Consider the following 18,722-nt stretch of genomic DNA (forward strand, 5'->3'; position numbering starts at 1 on the left):
CAGATGGGGATGCATGTGTCACAGCTTGGGGATACAGAAGAGGATACATGTGTCACAGCTCGGGGATACAGATGGGGATGCATGTGTCACAGCTTGGGGATACAGATGGGGATGCATGTGTCACAGCTTGGGGATACAGAAGAGGATACATGTGTCACAGCTTGGGGATACAGATGGGGATGCATGTGTCACAGCTTGCGGATACAGAAGAGGATGCACATGTCACAGCTTGGGGATACAGAAGAGGATACATGTGTCACAGCTTGGGGATACAGATGGGGATGCATGTGTCACAGCTTGGGGATACAGAAGAGGATGCATGTGTCACAGCTTGGGGATACAGATGGGGATGCATGTGTCACAGCTTGCGGATACAGAAGAGGATGCACATGTCACAGCTTGGGGATACAGAAGAGGATACATGTGTCACAGCTTGGGGATACAGATGGGGATGCATGTGTCACAGCTTGGGGATACAGATGGGGATGCATGTGTCACAGCTTGGGGATACAGATGGGGATACATGTGTCACAGCTTGGGGATACAGATGGGGATGCATGTGTCACAGCTTGGGGATACAGAAGAGGATACATGTGTCACAGCTTGGGGATACAGATGGGGATGCATGTGTCACAGCTTGGGGATACAGAAGAGGATACATGTGTCACAGCTTGGGGATACAGATAGGGATGCATGTGTCACAGCTCGGGGATACAGATGGGGATGCATGTATCACAGCTTGGGGATACAGATGGGGATGCATGTGTCACAGCTTGGGGATACAGATGGGGATGCATGTGTCACAGCTTGGGGATACAGATGGGGATGCATGTGTCACAGCTTGGGGATACAGATGGGGATACATGTGTCACAGCTTGGGGATACAGATGGGGATGCATGTGTCACAGCTTGGGGATACAGATGGGAATGCATGTGTCACAGCTTGGGGATACAGATGGGGATGCATGTGTCACAGCTTGGGGATACAGATGGGGATGCATGTGTCACAGCTTGGGGATACAGATGGGGATACATGTGTCACAGCTTGGGGATACAGATGGGGTTGCATGTGTCACAGCTTGGGGATACAGATGGGGTTGCATGTGTCACAGCTTGGGGATACAGAAGAGGATACATGTGTCACAGCTCGGGGATACAGATGGGGATGCATGTGTCACAGCTTGGGGATACAGATGGGGATGCATGTGTCACAGCTTGGGGATACAGAAGAGGATACATGTGTCACAGCTCGGGGATACAGATGGGGATGCATGTGTCACAGCTTGGGGATACAGATGGGGATGCATGTGTCACAGCTTGGGGATACAGATGGGGATACATGTGTCACAGCTTGGGGATACAGATGGGGATGCATGTGTCACAGCTTGGGGATACAGATGGGAATGCATGTGTCACAGCTTGGGGATACAGATGGGGATGCATGTGTCACAGCTTGGGGATACAGATGGGGATGCATGTGTCACAGCTTGGGGATACAGATGGGGATGCATGTGTCACAGCTTGGGGATACAGATGGGGATGCATGTGTCACAGCTTGGGGATACAGAAGAGGATACATGTGTCACAGCTCGGGGATACAGATGGGGATGCATGTGTCACAGCTTGGGGATACAGATGGGGATGCATATGTCACAGCTTGGGGATACAGATGGGGATGCATGTGTCACAGCTTGGGGATACAGATGGGGATGCATGTGTCACAGCTTGGGGATACAGATGGGGATGCATGTGTCACAGCTTGGGGATACAGCTTGGGGATGCATGTGTCACAGCTTGGGGATACAGATGGGGATACATGTGTCACAGCTTGGGGATACAGATGGGGATGCATGTGTCACAGCTTGGGGATACAGATGGGGATGCATGTGTCACAGCTTGGGGATGCATGTGTCACAGCTTGGGGATACAGATGGGGATGCATGTGTCACAGCTTGGGGATACAGATAGGGATGCATGTGTCACAGCTTGGGGATACAGATGGGGATGCATGTGTCACAGCTTGGGGATGCATGTGTCACAGCTTGGGGATACAGATGGGGATGCATGTGTCACAGCTTGGGGATACAGATGGGGATACATGTGTCACAGCTTGGGGATACAGATGGGGATGCATGTGTCACAGCTTGGGGATGCATGTGTCACAGCTCGGGGATACAGATGGGGATGCATGTGTCACAGCTTGGGGATACAGATGGGGATGCATGTGTCACAGCTTGGGGATACAGCTTGGGGATGCATGTGTCACAGCCAGTGCAGTTTCTAGGTAAAATTTCTCTCAGGGCGAGTGTAAAAAAAAAAACTCCCCCCATGGTCAAGATCTAGTTGACTTGACCTTTGTATAATTGTCATCTGTATGTGTTTTTTTTAGATCAAATAATTTTTATTTTGGTTTTACAGGTAAGTGCATTATACAAATACAAAACCCTTTACATTGAAAGTCTGGACGGATCCGTACGAGGCTATTTTCACACTTAGCTGTTCTATGCTAAAATAATGCAGACGGATCCGATCGAACGCTAGTGTGAAAGTAGCCTAAGACAGCTCATAATGCGAGATCCATGAGGACCAAATCGCCTCAAATTTCTTCTTCGAATCCCTTTTCAGGTAAACAGATTCCTCCAATTTAACCAATGCGTGCACCCTACTCACTACTTCTTGGCTAGTGGGGGCCAACTCATCTATCCACTTCCTTGCCTGGTACAGTACTCTCATAATAGCCATTTTCTTTTTCCACATGGTCCTAGGCACTACCACAAGACCTATTAAACAGATTAGCGGGTTAACCTCCAAGCTCACCTGAAAAACCCTATTGACAAGTTCCATCACCTCTATCCAATACCTCCTTAAACGTGGGCAGTTCCACATTAAATGGATCAAGTTCGCACCCGATGCATTACAACGTGGACACTTATCATCCTCCCTATAGCCCATTTTTAATAGCAATGTAGGCGTTCTATAAACCCTATGTAGGAGATAATTGAGAAATCCTAGAAGATTTGCTTAGCGACAACGTTGGTAGATCAGTGAGAGTCTTCTCCCAGTTCTCCTCCGTCAGGCCCTCAATATCGGTCAATGGATTGGACTTATCAATTTCCTCCCTGAGCGTGTTGTAATAAAGGGATCTCACCCCACCAGTGGTCGCTGCCCGTGCAGTATACTCAATGACAGAGCATCTAGCTGCCCGCCGTATCTTCCCCCTCCTCTCTGAATAGCATGTCGTAGCTGTAGCTATACATAGAAGTACCTATGAGGGATGCTAAATTCCTGCCTCAACACCTCAAAGCTTTTCAATGCCCCACCCAGAAACAATTGAGCCATCTTACCCAGTCCATATTGATCCCACTGCTGCGCTCCACTAACCTTATCCAGTTCAGGGTACAAATGATTGGGCCATATAGGTGTGTGGGCAGTATACCCCGTAATACTCAATTTATCTTTAGCTTTCCACCAAATTTTGTGTATCATGAACAGCACAGGATATTGAGTGCCATGAGAAGGAAAAGAACCATCCTCCAAAGCAGACAATAAGCAAGTGCGCAGTATTAGATGTTGAATAATACGACCTGAATTATTCAATCTGGACTCATCTCCCCATCCCCTGAGATGCTGTAACTGGGCTGCAATATAGTAAGACAAGGGATCCGGCACCGCCAAAACCTCCCTCTTTTTAAGTCTCTGCAGGGTTGAAAGTTTAATCCTCGGCACACCTCCCCTCCAAATTAAATCTCTGAAAATTGCATTAACAGTATCAAAGAACCTAAGCGGGATCCAAACCGGCGCATTATGGAGGAGATATAGAAGTTTCGGCATTAGTATCATTTTCAAGAGATTGGCTCGACCAATGACTGACCGAGGCAATTTGCTCCAGGCCTGTATCTTCTTTCGAAACTCACCTAGCATGGGCACCAAATTCAAACGTTCGTAGTAACCCACACTCCTAAATACTTTAGGGATGACACCACTTGCAGCCCTCCTGTATCAGGTAAAGGCCTAACATTCCCACTATCTAAGGGTAATAGGGCGGATTTTGACCAATTGATGACCAATCCCGACATAGTCCCAAATCGATTAATGATTTCCATTGCGGCAGGAAGGGATCTCTCCCAATCATCCATGAATAGAAGCAAGTCATCAGCGTACAACGCCACTTTTTCCGTTCTAGGTCCGTATTGGAGACCCTTGACCACAGCTGACATTCTCAAAGCCTCCGCCAAGGGCTCCACCGCCACCGCAAAAAGTAGCGGTGACAGTGGACACCCCTGTATCGTACCTCTAAAGAGCATAAATGGATCAGACAAATCACCGTTAACCCTCACAGCCGCTCTAGGACATGCATATAGCAGTTGGACCCATGAAATAAACTCGGCTCCAAAACCCATTTTCTTGAGCACCAACCATAAATAATGCCATTCCACACTGTCGAACGCTTTGGCCGCATCTAGAGATGCGACCGCTGCGGTCGAGGTGTGGACATGTGTTGCTTGAATATTCAGAAACAAACGTCTGATATTGACCGCCGTCGACATATTAGGCATAAAGCCTGCTTGATCCTGACATATTAAAGTAGTTATCACTGAATTCAGACGGTTCGCTAACACCTTTGCTAAGAGTAAACTGGAAGTAAGGAAATGGGCCTATAGGGTTCAGCTTCAAGTATATCTTTACCTGGTTTAGGCAGGAGGGCAATGGCCGCTTCATTCATGGAGTCAGGGAGTCGTCCCCGCTGCTTAGCCTCATTACAGACCTCAAGTAGCTGGGGAAGCAGAATGTCAGAATAGCGCTTGTATACCTCAGCCGGCAAGCCATCCCTGCCCGGGGCCTTATTCTTGGACATTGTTCTTAATGCAACTTCCAACTCCTGAACGGTAATCGTTCGTTTGATAAAGTGCCCATTTTTAGGGGTTGCAAAAACAGATCAATTTCTGTATCCAGAACACGCAGCCGAGATTTATAAAGTGTGGAATAAAATGAATACATGACCTGGAGCAAATTGGGCGGTTCCTTCTGGATAACACCATGTACATCCCTCAGGGCCGCGATGTATGTAGACTGCATCTGAGCCTTAGACACCAATGCCAAAAGTCTACCTGCCCGCTCCCCTTCCTCATAGAAGGTCTGTTTCTGGAAAAATCGTTTATTTTTTGCCTGCTCTAATAACCGGTCATTTAGCTTCTGCTGGGCCTCCTTCCATTTATCCCTAGTCTCCTCCTGTGGTCTCAAAATATACTCCGCCTCCGTCCCCTCCACTTCCGAAATTAACTTCTGCGTGCGCGCTCTAGACTCACTCTTCTTTTTATTAACTTCTGCAATAAGCAGACCCCTCAAAAACGCCTTCATAGTCTCCCACACCACCAATCTAGACGCGGACGGAAGATTAATCTGGAAGAATTCCGTAAGTCGTACACCAATTCCCCCAGCATCCGACAGGAGAGGCAGCCAATAAGGATTAAACTTCCAACCCCCACCACCACATTTACGTGATGCACAAAAGTCAAGCACGGCCACCACCGGGGAGTGGTCTGAAACCCTGCGCGGCAAATACTGTATGTCTCCTATATACTGACCCATGAGAGCATTCCCCACAATGAGGTCAATTCCAGATAAGGAATTATAAGTGCTTGAGCAACAGGAAAATTGCTTCACAGACGGGTCCAACATCATAGCCTCCTGCATCAAAACTCCAAAAGGCGACATTCCATTCGCTTGAGGAATTTGACCCACCCCCATCCTATCCTGATTGTAATCAAAGACATTATTAAAATCCCCCATTAATAAAACAGGAACGTCAGGCACATCCGCAATAAATTGCAATATATCTCTAAGCACCCCAGGTGAATATGGCGGTGGGATGTAACCACACGTATCTCCCTTCTTTGTCCACCTTTTTAGTGATGCAGGAGAACGCAATTGACCTGTGTATCAGGAGACTCACCCCCCTTGCATAGGACGAGAAAGTAGAATGGTAGCAGTGTCCTGCCCACTTAGGAGTAAGCAGTCCGGTCGGAGGTGAGATGAGTCTCCTGCACGCAGCAAATCAACGGCTGATGCCGATTCAAACAATCCATAACCGCACGTTTTTAATGACATCCTTAACCCCGCGCACATTCCAGCTAAGCACATTAACCCTCCCCGCCATACTGAGATATCAAGAAATGTACAAACACAGCAATTAGACTGCTAGCACTCATAGTACATGTAGACATTAGACCAATACCTTCATTTCCATATACAGTGTGTGCATTCAGGTCCCCCCAGCCCCCTCCCTGAAAAGTAACCCCCCAACAGTGTAAACGCTAGTGCGTAACACCGCGGCCACCTCTATAACGGGTCCCACTATATCACCTAAAGAAGGCCTGTGGGGAAAAAACACATTACCCGCTATTAAAGGCAGTCGAGTGCCCCAACTCTCTTCTCTTGTCTCTGGGAGTAAAGAGTAAATCATACCCAATAGAACAGAACGCGGGGACAGTCACTAGACAGTGAGCTCAATAAACGGGTGCACAGAACCTCCCCGCTCCTCGGACAAATATAAGTGAAAACAGAGTAAGTGATGGTTATACCCCCCACACTATGCCGTCCAATGACATTACATCAGGATACTCATTCACATACCCACATCCCAGCATTCCTGAGCACTCACACCCAGACACAACCAGGCCACATCAATCATACGGAACACCACGGCACCCCTCAATACGTGGGTCACTCGTGGTCCGCTGCCAGCTGCCTCTCATGTCGATCTATCCATCTTGCCGCCTCTTTAGGATCCTTGAAAAAATGCGTGGTCCCGCAACTTGGCCGGGCACATCATGGAGTAAGACACCCCTTGTGCCCTTAAACGCCTCTTCACATCCGAGAATTTGGCCCTCCGTTTCTGGACTTCTTGGGAGTAATCCGGGAAGAGTGCTACTTTATGTCCATCAACCGACAGATCAGGTTTATCCCGCACTTTCCTCAGAATAATGTCCCGGTCTCTAAAATGCAGGATTTTGATCAGGACTGTCCTGGGTGGGGCACCTGGCGGCAACGGACGCATAGGGACCCTGTGGGCCCTAGCCACAGCAAATAGAGGGGTTAGAACATCTGCGCCAAAGTTTTCCCTCAGCCAGGATTCGAAAAATTCAGACGGGTTTCCCCCTTCCACTTTCTCCGGTGCCCCCACCACACGCACATTATTCTGTCGGGAACGGTTTTCAAGATCATCCTGCTTCGCAGCAATAATGTCCAATCTCATGGAATAGTTCCTCACGCTTGTGGTTAGAGGTGTCATGGCGTCCTCCATTTCACCCATCCGGCCTTCCAGGGCAGTCGTGCGGTCTGCCAACTTTCGCATATCGTGCCGCACTATGGAGACATCCTCCTTAATGGCCCCCACCTGCATGGTAAGGCGTACCTGTGCTTTTTAGATTGACATTAATGAGTGGACACTTCCCACTAGGTGTATTCGGTGCCTTAGGTTTATGCGCCTTCTCTCGCCGCTGTCACCCTTCTTTCCCTGATTCATGGCCTACCAATCAGTCTGTTCCTTTGTGTGACATTTATCATACCTCGCTCACATTTCATGCACACGCTGTAATATGTATGCCTCCTCGATTTTTGGGGCATGTTGCCCCTCTGTTTCTGTTATATTTCACTTTGCTGGTGAAAATAAAAAAACTCCCCCCATAAAAACTGCTCGATGAAATCCTATCAGAAGAGTACTTGCAACCACCATATATGATATTTTTTTTTTTATGCTTAACACAAGATTTATTGAGAGCAAAAGAAAATCATAAATTACTGCTTAAACTGCTAAAAGTGTCAGGCAGAGTGGTAGAGAAGAACTGCAGTATAAAGGAAGGCAATGCCCTTAGAAGAGTAGTCATGAAATACAATCATCAATAATGTGCAAAACCAACATTTAATAACTAACTAAACCCCAATCCCAGCAGGTCTCACCGAGCACACGCAAGTAAATGTACAAAAACCAAGGAACATATAAAACCAGATTCAAAGCATAGATGGCGGATTACTGTATATTGTGTGGCACAGTGTAGAGGTATACTGTATATTGTGTGGCACAGTGTAGCGGTATACTGTATATTGTGTGGCACAGTGTAGCGGTATACTGTATATTGTGGGGCACAGTGTAGAGGTATACTGTATATTGTGTGGCACAGTGTAGAGGTATACTGTATATTGTGGGCACAGTGTAGAGGTATACTGTATATTGTGGGCACAGTGTAGAGGTATACTGTATATTGTGGGGCACAGTGTAGAGGTATACTGTATATGTGTGGCACAGTGTAAGGTATACTGTATATTGTGTGGCACAGTGTAGAGGTATACTGTATATTGTGTGGCACAGTGTAGAGGTATACTGTATATTGTGGCACAGTGTAGAGGTATACTGTATATTGTGGCACAGTGTAGAGGTATACTGTATATTGTGGGCACAGTGTAGAGGTATACTGTATATTGTGGCACAGTGTAGAGGTATACTGTATATTGTGGCACAGTGTAGGGTATACTGTATATTGTGTGGCACAGTGTAGAGGTATACTGTATATTGTGTGGCACAGTGTAGAGGTATACTGTATATTGTGGGCACAGTGTAGAGGTATACTGTATATTGTGTGGCACAGTGTAGAGGTATACTGTATATTGTGGCACAGTGTAGAGGTATACTGTATATTGTGTGGCACAGTGTAGAGGTAATACTGTATATGTGTGCACAGTGTAGAGGTACTTAGTGTGGGTCACAGTGTAGAGGTATACTGTATATTGTGGGGGCACAGTGGTAGAGGTATACTGTATATTGTGTGGCACAGTGTAGGCGGTATACTGTATATTGTGGGGGCACAGTGTAGAGGTATACCGTGAGATTGTGTGGCACAGTGGTAGAGGTATACTGTATATTGTGGTGGCACAGTGTAGAGGTATACTGTATATTGGGGTGGCAGCGTGGTAGAGGTAATACTGTAGTGCTTGTGGTGGCACAGTGTAGAGGGTATACTGTATATTGGGGGCACAGTGTAGAGGTATACTGTATATTGTGTGGCACAGTGTAGAGTATACTGTATATTGTGGGGGCACAAGTGTAGCGGGAATACTGTAGATTGTGGGGCACAGTGTAGAGGTATACTGTATATGTGTGTGGCACAGTGTAGCGGTATAACTGTATATTGTGGGGCAACAGTGTAGAGGTATCACTGTATAATTGTGTGGCACAGTGTAGAGGTATACTGTATATTGTGGGGCACAGTGTAGAGGTATACTGTATATTGTGTGGCACAGTGTAGAGGTATACTGTATATTGTGTGGCACAGTGTAGAGGTATACTGTATATTGTGGGCACAGTGTAGAGGTATACTGTATATTGTGGGCACAGTGTAGAGGTATACTGTATATTGTGGGCACAGTGTAGAGGTATACTGTATATTGTGTGGCACAGTGTAGATACTGTATATTGTGGGCACAGTGTAGAGGTATACTGTATATTGTGGGCACAGTGTAGAGGTATACTGTATATTGTGGGCACAGTGTAGGGTATACTGTATATTGTGTGGCACAGTGTAGAGGTATACTGTATATTGTGGGCACAGTGTAGAGGTATACTGTATATTGTGGGCACAGTGTAGAGGTATACTGTATATTGTGGGCACAGTGTAGAGGTATACTGTATATTGTGTGGCACAGTGTAGAGGTATACTGTATATTGTGGTGCACAGTGTAGAGGTATACTGTATATTGTGTGGCACAGTGTAGAGGTATACTGTATATTGTGGGGCACAGTGTAGAGGTATACTGAAAATATTGTGTGGCACAGTGTAGAGGATACTGTATATTGTGGGCACAGTGTAGCGGTATACTGTATATGTGTGGGGCACAGTGTAGAGGTATACTGTATATTGTGGGGCACAGTGTAGGAGGTATACTGTATATTGTGGCACAGTGTAGAGGTATACTGTATAGTGTGTGGCACAGTGTAGAGGTATACTGTATATCTGTGGGGCACAAGTGTAGAGGTATACTGTATATAGTTGGGGCACAGTGTAGCGGTATACTGTATATTTGTGTGGCACAGTGTAAGCTGTATACTGTATATTGTGTGGCACAGTGTAGCGGTATCCTGTATATTGGTGAGTGGCACAGCTGTTAGCAGGTATACTGTATATTGTGGGGCACAGTGTAAGAGGTATACTGTATATTGTGTGGGGGCACAGTGTAGAGGGTATACTGTATATGTGGGGCACAGTGTAGAGGTATACTGTATATTGTGTGGCCACAGTGTAGAGGTATACTGGTCTATTGTGTGGCACAGTGTAGCGGTATACTGTATATTTGTGTGGCACAGTGTAGAGGTATACTGTATATTGTGTGGCACAGTGTAGAGGTATACTGTATATTGTGGGGCACAGTGTAGAGGTATACTGTAATTGTGTGGCACAGTGTAGCGGTATACTGTATATAGTGTGGCACAGTGTAGCGGTATACTGTATATTGTGGGGCACAGTGTAGCGGTATACTGTATATTGTTGGGCCACAGTGTAGAGGTATACTGTATATTGTGTGGCACAGTGTAGAGGTATACTGTATATTGGGTGGCACAGTGTAGAGATACTGTATATTTGTGGGCACCAGTGTATAGGATATACTGTATATTGTGGGGCACAGTGTAGAGGTCTACTGTATATTGTGGGGCACAGTGTAGAGGTTATACTGTATATTGTGGGGCACAGTGTAGAGGTATACTGTATATTGTGTGGCACAGTGTAGAGGTATACTGTATATTGTAGGGGGCACAGGTGTAGAGGATACTGTATATTGTGGGGCACAGTGTAGAGGTATACTGTATATGTGTGGCACAGTGTAGAGGTATACTGTATATTGTGGTGGCACAGTGTAGAGGTATACTGTATATTGTGGGGCACAGTGTAGCGGTATACTGTATATTGTGTGGCCACAGTGTAGAGGTATACTGTCTATTGTGTGGCACAGTGTAGAGGTATAATGTATATTGTGTGGCACAGTGTAGCGGTATACTGTATATTGTGGGGCACAGTGTAGAGGTATACTGTCTATTGTGTGGCACAGTGTAGAGGTATACTGTATATTGTGGGGCACAGTGTAGAGGTATACTGTATATGTGGGCACAGTGTAGCGGTATACTGTATATTGTGGGGGCACAGTGTAGAGGTCTACTGTATATTGTGGGGCACAGTGTAGAGGTATACTGTATATTGTGTGGCACAGTGTAGAGGTATACTGTATATTGTGGGGCACAGTGTAGGGTATACTGTATATTGTGGGGCACAGTGTAGAGGTATACTGTATATTGTGGGGCACAGTTGTAGAGGTATACTGTATATTGTGTGGCACACGTGTAGAGGTATACTGTATATTGTGGGGCACAGTGTAGCGGTATACTGATATTGTGGGGCACAGTGTAGAGGTATACTGTATATTGTGGGCACAGTGTAGAGGTATACTGTATATTGTGGGGCACAAGTTGTAGAGGTATACTGTATATTGTGTGGCACAGTGTAGCGGTATACTGTATATAGTGTGGGCACAGTGTAGAGGTTATACACAGTGTAGAGGTATACTGTATATTGTGTGGCACGGTGTAGAGGTATACTGTATATTGTTGGCACAGTGTAGCGGTATACTGTATATTGTGTGGACACAGTGTAGTAGGTATACTGTATATTGTGGGGCACAGTGTAGAGGTCTACTGTATTTGTGGGGCACAGTGTAGAGGTATCCTGTATATGTGGGGCCACAGTGTAGAGGTATACTGATTATTGTGTGGCACTAGTGTAGCGGTATACTGTATATAGGTGGGGCCCAGTGTAGAGGTATACATGTATATTGTGGGGGCACAGTGTAGAGGTATACTGTATATGGTGGGCACAGTGTAGGCGGTATACTGTATATAGTGGGGCACAGTGTAGAGGTATACTGTATATTGTGGGGCACAGGTAGAGGTATACTGTACATTGTGGGGCACAGTGTAGAGGTATACTGTATATGTGGTGGCACAGTGTAGCGGATATACTGTATATATGTGTGGCACAGTGTAGCGGTATACCGTGATATATTTGGGGCACAGTGTAGAGGTATACTGTAGCATTGTGTGGCACAGTGTTGAGGTCTACTGTATATTGTGTGGCACAGTGTAGACGGTATACTGTATAGTGTGGGCATAGTGTAGCGGTTAAATGTATTTGGCACAGTGAGAGGTATACTGTATATTGTGTGGGACAGTGAGAGGTAGACTGTATATTGTGTGGCACAGTGTAGCGGTATACTGTATATTGTGGGGCACAGTGTAGAGGTATACTGTATATTGTGGCACAGTGTAGCGGTACTACTGTATATTGTTGTGGCACAGTGTAGCGGATACTGTATATTGTGGGGCACAGTGTAGCGAGTATACTGTATATTGTGTGGCACAGTGGTAAGCGGTATACTGTATAGTGTGGGCACAGTGTAGAGGTATACTGTATATTGTGGGCACAGTGTAGCGGTATACTGTATATTGTGGTGGCACAGTGTAGAGGTATACTGTATATTGTGTGGCACAGTGTAGCGGTATACTGTATATTGTGGGGGCACAGTGTAGAGGTATACTGTATATTGTGGGGCACAGTGTAAGAGGTATACTGTATATTGTGGGGCAGCAGTGTAGCGGTATACTGTATATTGTGTGGCACAGTGTAGAGGTATACTGTATATTGTGGGGCACAGTGTAGCGGTATAACCTGTAATAATGGTGGGCACAGGGTAGAGGTATACCGTATATTGTGTGGCACAGTGTAGAGGTATACTGTATATTGTGGGGCACAGTGTAGAGGTATACTGTATATTGTGGGGCACAGTGTAGAGTATACTGTATATTGTGTGGCACAGTGTAGAGGTATACTGTATATTGTGGGGCACAGTGTAGAGGTATACTGTATATTGTGGGGCACAGTGTAGAGGTATACTGTATATTGTGGGGCACAGTGTAGAGGTATACTGTATATTGTGGGGCACAGTGTAGAGGTATACTGTATATTGTGTGGCACAGTGTAGCGGTATACTGTATATTGTGGGGCACAGTGTAGAGGTATACTGTATATTGTGGGGCACAGTGTAGAGGTATACTGTATATTGTGGGGCACAGTGTAGAGGTATACTGTATATTGTGGGGCACAGTGTAGCGGTATACTGTATATTGTGTGGCACAGTGTAGAGGTATACTGTATATTGTGGGGCACAGTGTAGCGGTATACTGTATATTGTGGGCACAGTGTAGAGGTATACTGTATATAGTGTGGCACAGTGTAGCGGTATACTGTATATTGTGTGGCACAGTGTAGAGGTATACTGTATATTGTGGGGCACAGTGTAGCGGTATACTGTATATTGGTGGCACAGTGTAGCGGTATACTGTATATTGTGGGCACTGTGTAGCGTATACTGTATATAGTGTGGGGCACAGTGTAGAGGTATACTGTATATTGTGGGCACAGTGTAGCGGTATACTGTATATTGTGGGGCACAGTGTAGAGGTATACTGTATATTGTGGGGCACAGTGTAGAGGTATACTGTATATTGTGGGGCACAGTGTAGCGGTATACTGTATATTGTGGGGCACAGTGTAGCGGTATACTGTATATTGTGGGGCACAGTGTAGAGGTATACTGTATATTGTGGGCACAGTGTAGCGGATACTGTATATTGTGGGGCACCAGTGTAGATGTATACTGTATATTGTGGGCACAGTTTAGAGGTATACTGTATATGGTGTGGCACAGTGTAGCGTTATACTGTGTGGCACAGTGTAGAGGTATACTGTATATTGTGGCACAGTGTAGAGGTATACTGTATATTGTGGGCACAGTGTAGAGGTATACTGTATATTGTGTGGCACAGTGTAGCGGTATACTGTATATTGTGGGCACAGTGTAGAGGTATACTGTATATTGTGTGGCACAGTGTAGAGGTATACTGTATATTGTGTGGCACAGTGTAGCGGTATACTGTATATTGTGGGGCACAGTGTAGAGGTATACTGTATATTGTGGGGCACAGTGTAGAGGTATACTGTATATTGTGGGGCACAGTGTAGAGGTATACTGTATATTAGTGGGGCACAGTGTAGAGGTATACTGTATATGTGGGGCACAGTGTAGAGGTATACTGTATATTGTGGGGCACAGTGTAGAGGTATACTGTATATTGTGGGGCACAGTGTAGAGGTATACTGTATATTGTGGGCACAGTGTAGCGGTATACTGTATATTGTGGGGCACAGTGTAGAGGTATACTGTATATTGTGGGGCACAGTGTAGAGGTATACTGTATATTGTGTGGCACAGTGTAGCGGTTATACTGTATATGTGGGCACAGTTGTCAGTGTAGGTATACTGTATATTGTGTGGCACAGTGTAGCGGTATACTGTATATTGTGGGGCACAGTGTAGAGGTATACTGTATATTGTGGGGCACAGTGTAGAGGTATACTGTATATTGTGGGGCACAGTGTAGCGGTATACTGTATATTGGGGGCACAGTGTAGCAGATACTGTATATTGTGGGGCACAGTGTAGCAGTTATACTGTATATTGTGGGCACAGTGTAGAGGTATACTGTATATTGTGGGGCCACAGTGTAGAGGTATACCGTATATTGTGTGGCCAGTGTAGCGGTATACTGTACATTGTGGGGCACAGTGTAGAGGTATACTGTATATTGTGTGGCACAGTGTAGAGGTATACTGTATATTGTGGGGCACAGTGTAGCTGTATACTGTATATTGTGGGGCACAGTGTAGCAGTATACTGTATATTGTGGGGCACAGTGTAGAGGTATACTGTATATTGTGGGGCACAGTGTAGAGGTATATTGTGGGGCACAGTGTAGAGGTATACCGTATATTGTGTGGCACAGTGTAGCGGTATACTGTACATTGTGGGGCACAGTGTAGAGGTATACTGTATATTGTGTGGCACAGTGTAGAGGTATACTGTATATTGTGGGGCACAGTGTAGAGGTATACTGTATATTGTGTGGCACAGTGTAGAGGTATGCTGTATATTGTAGGGCACAGTGTAGAGGTATACTGTATATTGTGTGGCACAGTGTAGAGGTATGCTGTATATTGTGTGGCACAGTGTAGCGGTATACTGTATATTGTGGGGCACAGTGTAGAGGTATACTGTATATTGTGTGGCACAGTGTAGAGGTATGCTGTATATTGTAGGGCACAGTGTAGAGGTATACTGTATATTGTGTGGCACAGTGTAGCGGTATACTGTATATTGTGTGGCACAGTGTAGCGGTATACTGTATATTGTGTGGCACAGTGTAGCGGTATACTGTATATTGTGTGGCACAGTGTAGAGGTATACTGTATATTGTGGGGCACAGTGTAGAGGTATACTGTATATTGTGGGGCACAGTGTAGCGGTATACTGTATATTGTGTGGCACAGTGTAGCGGTATACTGTATATTGTGGGGCACAGTGTAGAGGTATACTGTATATTGTGTGGCACAGTGTAGCGGTATACTGTATATTGTGGGGCACAGTGTTTGCTATGTGTATAACAAACATATTTCACATGAACACTTACAGTTACTTGGCCCTTGGGGGTCTCGGACGCCACTTCCACACTTGGCCGGGGGCTCGGCGGAGCTGATGTTGTATTTTATCCTAATGAGAAAGATTTCATAATAAGGAGTTGGAGAAGGGGCAGAGGGACAGCAGAGCAGGGAGAGGCCGGTGCTGCTACTAGGGGGTCATACCATGGGGGAGTAATAAAGCCAACCATAATGCCCCCCAGTAGAAATAATTCCCCTTATGATGTGCAAAACATACCCCCTTGTAATGCCCCCAGTTGAGCGAATGTTCCCATAATGTGCCAATATAATATACACCTTCTCAGTGCCCCCGTAGATGACCCCATAGTGCTCCTCTCCCCCCTTCCCCATAGTACCCACCATAATGTGTCCCAGTATAAAATGCCTTCTTTTTAGCCTCAGTAATGCCCCTATAGTGCCACCCAATAATGTGCCAGTAATAAGTGCCCCAATAGATGTCCCCCAATCATGTGCCAGTAAGATGTGCCCCCATAGATGCCCCCTAATCATGTGCTAGTAAAGAGCCTACCCAACATCATGTGCCAGTAGCCAGTGTGCCCCCCCTATCATGTGCCAGTAGCCCCCCTTATGTGCCAGCAGCCCCCTTATGTGCCAGTCACCCCCTGTTATGTGCCAACAGCCCCCCGTATGTGCCAGTAGTCCCCCTTATGTGCCAGTAGCATAGTGCCATCTCCAGCCCAATGTGCCAGTATCATAGTGCCAACCCCCCCATGTGCCAGTATCAAGTGCCTCTCTCCTTCCCACCCCCCCACATGTGCCAGTATCATAGTTCAATCTCCCCCCCATGTGCCAGTATCAAGTGCCTCCCGCTCCCCCCATGTGGCAGTAACAGTCCGGTATAAAAAAACCAAAAAAAACGTATACTTACCTCCATGTCAGCGATGCGATGCAGCCTCTTTCGGCCTGTGTCCCGTGCTGAATGTCCATATATGGAGTCAGTGCTTGTGTATTTCAGAAAAAGTTTCTGCTGGGGCTCGAACTTACGACCTTCTGTATCAGAGGCAACACTTAACCTCACAGCTACAAGAGCTGCATAGCCACCGACTGAAAAAATATGAGACGTCTACTGTAGACTCGTTGATAGCTTTGATAGCCAGTGTACATCCATACACATGACAGCTGTCCCAGCACACTCAGCTCTACTATACCTCTTTATATGATAGCTGCCCCAGCACACCCAGCTTTGCTATATCTATAAACATAACAGCTGCCCCAGCACACCCAGCTCTGCTACATCTATACACATAACAGCTGCCCCAGCACACTCAGCTTTGCTATATCTCTATATATGATAGCTGCTCCAGCACACCCAGCTCTGCTACATCTCTATCTACTGTATAGTAATAATTAGAGATATATAAATATAGCAGAGCTGAGTGTGCAGGGGCAGCTGTCATGTGTATAGATGTAGCAGAGCTAAGTGTGCTGGGGCAGCTGTTATATATATATATATATATACACACAGTACAGACCAAAAGTTTGGACGCACCTTCTCATTCAAAGAGTTTTCTTTATTTTCATGACTATGACAATTGTAGATTCACACTGAAGGCATCAAAACTATGAATTAACACATGTGGAATTATATACATAACAAAAAAGTGTGAAACAACTGAAAATAGGTCATATTCTAGGTTCTTCAAAGTAGCCACCTTTTGCTTTGATTACTGCTTTGCACACTCTTAGCATTCTCTTGATGAGCTCCAAGAGGTAGTCACCTGAAATGGTCTTCACTTTACAGGTGTGCCCTGTCAGTTCTAATAAGTGGGATTTCTTGCCTTATAAATGGGGTTGGGACCATCAGTTGCGTTGTTGAGAAGTCAGGTGGATACACAGCTGATAGTCCTACTGAATAGACTGTTAGAATTTGTATTATGGCAAGAAAAAAGCAGCTAAGTAAAGAAAAACGAGTGGCCATCATTACTGTAAGAAATTAAGGTCAGTCAGTCCCAAAATTGGGAAAACTTTGAAAGTGTCCCCAAGTGCAGTCACAAAAACCATCAAGCGCTACAAAGAAACTGGCTCACATGCAGACCGCCCCAGGAAAGGAAGACCAAGAGTCACCTCTGCTGCGGAGGATAAGTTCATCCGAGTCACCAGCCTCAGAAATCGCAGGTAAACAGCAGCTCAGATTAGAGACCAGGTCAATGCCACCCAGAGTTCTAGCAGCAGACACATCTCTAGAACAACTGTTAAGAGGAGCCTGTGTGAATCAGGCCTTCATGGTAGAATATCTGCTAGGAAACCACTGCTAAGGACAGGCAACAAGCAGAAGAGACTTGTTTGGGCTAAAGAACACAAGGAATGGACATTAGACCAGTGGAAATCTGTGCTTTGGTCTGATGAGTCCAAATTTGAGATCTTTGGTTCCAACCACCGTGTCTTTGTGCGACGCAGAAAAGGTGACCGGATGGACTCTACATGCTTGGTTCCCACCGTGAAGCATGGAGGAGGAGGTGTGATGGTGTGGGGGTGCTTTGCTGGTGACACTGTTGGGGATTTATTCAGAATTTAAGGCATACTGAACCAGCATGGCTACCACAGCATCTTGCAGCGGCATGCTATTCCATCCGGTTTGCGTTTAGTTGGACCATCATTTATTTTTCAACAGGACAATGACCCCAAACACACCTCCAGGCTGTGTAAGGGCTATTTGACCATGAAGGAGAGTGATGGGGTGCTGCGCCAGATGACCTGGCCTCCACAGTCACCGGACCTGAACCCAATCGAGATGGTTTGGGGTGAGCTGGACCGCAGAGTGAAGGGAAAAGGGCCAACAAGTGCTAAGCATCTCTGGGAACTCCTTCAAGACTGTTGGAAGACCATTTCAGGTGACTACCTCTTGAAGCTCATCAAGAGTGTGCAAAGCAGTAATCAAAGCAAAAGGTGGCCACTTTGAAGAACCTAGAATATGACATATTTTCAGTTGTTTCACACTTTTTTGTTATGTATATAATTCCACATGTGATAATTCATAGTTTTGATGCCTTCAGTGTGAATCTACAATTGTCATAGTCATGGAAATAAAGAAAACTCTTTGAATGAGAAGGTGTGTCCAAACCTTTGGTC

The 18,722-nt window shown here is 45.8% G+C and overlaps 1 protein-coding gene across 2 annotated transcripts in view; it reads left to right on the forward strand.

The window, feature by feature from the left end:
* The window catches only part of ENTPD5 (ectonucleoside triphosphate diphosphohydrolase 5 (inactive)), a 90,456-nt gene that overhangs the window by 49,600 nt on the left and 22,134 nt on the right, over positions 1–18,722 (forward strand). The gene's annotated exons all lie outside the window — the stretch shown is intronic.

This window comes from Bufo gargarizans, chromosome 11 (assembly GCF_014858855.1).
Source record: "Bufo gargarizans isolate SCDJY-AF-19 chromosome 11, ASM1485885v1, whole genome shotgun sequence".
In the NCBI taxonomy this organism is placed as follows: Eukaryota; Metazoa; Chordata; class Amphibia; order Anura; family Bufonidae; genus Bufo; species Bufo gargarizans.